The sequence below is a fragment of the Octodon degus genome, unplaced genomic scaffold (assembly GCF_000260255.1).
Source record: "Octodon degus isolate 3935 unplaced genomic scaffold, OctDeg1.0 scaffold00027, whole genome shotgun sequence".
NCBI lineage: Eukaryota > Metazoa > Chordata > Mammalia > Rodentia > Octodontidae > Octodon > Octodon degus.
This window is the reverse complement of record NW_004524603.1, coordinates 7,617,729-7,620,041: the sequence shown is the minus strand read 5'-3', so window position 1 is coordinate 7,620,041 and position 2,313 is coordinate 7,617,729. Positions and strand designations below refer to the sequence as shown.

The 2,313-nt window shown below is 43.5% G+C and overlaps 1 protein-coding gene across 1 annotated transcript in view; it reads left to right on the top strand.

Moving 5' to 3' along the window:
* The window catches only part of Cntnap2 (contactin associated protein like 2), a 1,699,165-nt gene that overhangs the window by 1,328,005 nt on the left and 368,847 nt on the right, over window positions 1–2,313 (top strand). The window lies entirely within an intron of this gene.

Genomic DNA, 2,313 nt, shown 5'->3' with positions numbered 1-2,313 from the left:
GGGGTGTCACTAAAGCCAAGAGGCCGCTGTCAGGAAGACTGAGATTTAATCATCACCACTGGGTGGAGCTAGGCTTCCATACCCTTGATTCTCTGACTTCAGGGCTTTTGTGGAAGTCTGCTTAATGGATACTCTGAAGAAATGCCTCAAACCAACTTTAAGCCCCCACATCCTGGGCTCACAAAGGGTGACCCCGAGTAGGGCTTATCTGTTCATTCTTTGCACCCCAAGACCAAGTGGTTCCATCCTGTGCCGTCCAGGGTCATGTTAAACCAGCTCAACCTCCAAGATTTCCCAACAGGGAGGTTCGGAAATGACATCATCTTCCCAGCTCGGGCTTCATTAAATACATACACTATATACACATGTATTTAGTATGGAGTCTTCAGGGTCTTACTATGTAGATTGAACTCGTACTGAGCCTCCATTTTTCAGCCTCCCAAGCCCTGGGATTACAGGCGCGCGCCACCACGCCCAGACTCCTTTGTGGCTCAGTGCAGCCGGGATGGGGAGAGGGATAGGAACGGGGGTCAGGGGGGAGGACAAGGGAGGGCGGAGGGGCGAGGGGGGGAGAGAGAAGGGGACGCAGCACAGCATGCCAGGGATTGAACCCCAGCCGCTGCATCCGCCTAAGCAGGCACTTTAATTTGCTGAGCTATCTGGCCGGCCCAAAACAAGAGTTGTGCCTCACTTTGGGGCTGTGAAGCAGCCCACATTTCCCTCTTTATGAATAATGCTTTCTGTTTAAACTATTAAGGAATCATAGTAATATGACAATTGGAAAAAGCTGGCATTTGCTTCCGAATTTCTCCAGAATAAATATCTCCCGTCACCTTTTACACACAGACTTCTTGCTACTGACATTTTAGTATTTTCAGACAATCATTGAGAAAGATGGTGCTATTTTGGGAAGATCCAGATCTTCTTTGGAGCAACTTGCTGAAAGATCTTAGTTGTTAATTTAAGTGGCAATTTTGTCATTCTGTCCACTGTATTTGTAGATTTTTCCTTCTGGATTATTCCAGTCAGGTAGTGGTGAGCTCAGCAAAGTAAATACATGTGCAGCACCAAAGTTCTGGGCTTAAAGTCAGCTATAAATTTCACTAAGTGCCTAGAAAACTAGCTATAATAAAAATATTCTAATTAGTCTTAGAGGCATTAAGCTGCAGAAAATATGGAAATATTTTCTTTTGCAAAGTTTGCTAATTGCTCTCAACCATAGGTATGAATCTTTCTGGCTGTATTTGCAGAAAATATATGGGTTTGACTTCCAGCTGGGACACTCTAGAGAAATGAGGGAAGTTGCATAACATTTGAGTGCTGTAAACAGCTAAAAAGAACAGGTATGTGGCTGCTGAAATGAAAATAGCGATATTCTTTCTATATACATGCTCTAAAAACCCTTGGAAGGTAATGGGAATATTCTTCTCACTCTGCAATTGATAGTTTCCATAAATATCAACACAGCATCTATACTCTATTTTAATTACAATTTTAAGCCTGAAAAGGTAGTGCCCTGACAACTGCAGTCTCAGGAGATATTTCACTATACAATGAAAAAAAGTTTGAGTAGCTAGTGCAGTGAAGACTATTTAAATGTTTGATGATCAAAGATGAAATTAGTTTACTTGACCAAATGGAAAAATAAAGCCAACTATGTGCAAATAAGCCCCAACAGGTACTGTTGACGCTTGGCAGAATTACAGGTAAGAAGCAGGGGGAGGAGTTCTAAGAGTCTGAAGTTACTCGATACTCTAGGAGGGTGCCTCCTCAATATCCTAGTACTTTGAATTGGACACACTCAGAGGATAGACACCCAGTGAATGACTGTGTCTAACTTCTACAGTGCACTTTTTTTTTAATGTATGTGGCACATGGTCTCGCTATGAAACTCAGACTCGTAGTGATCCTCCTATCTCTGCTTCACCAGTGCGGGGATTATAGGCTCTCACCACTATGCCCAGTCTTGGTGGCCAGCTCAGCATTCCTGGGGATGGGACTGATGCAGCATGTGGTGCCAGGGATTGAACCTTGGTCCCTGCACTTGGCTAAGCAGGTGCTTAGTCCATTCAGCTAGCTCACTGGCCCTGTGTCTAGCTTCCACTGTTTTCATTCTGCAGGAAATCAGCACCTTCCAAGTTCTAGATCAGGGCTTTGTGCTATGTTGTATCCCAGCTGCTGAAACCTGGTTCTATCAGCAAGTCATTTTGGTTTTCCAGAAGATTTCTTCATTCTATTTGAATTCTTTGATTGGAATTATTCTGCATCATCAACAAAGATTTGACAGTTTGGTCTCAGTGAAATCAGAACCTA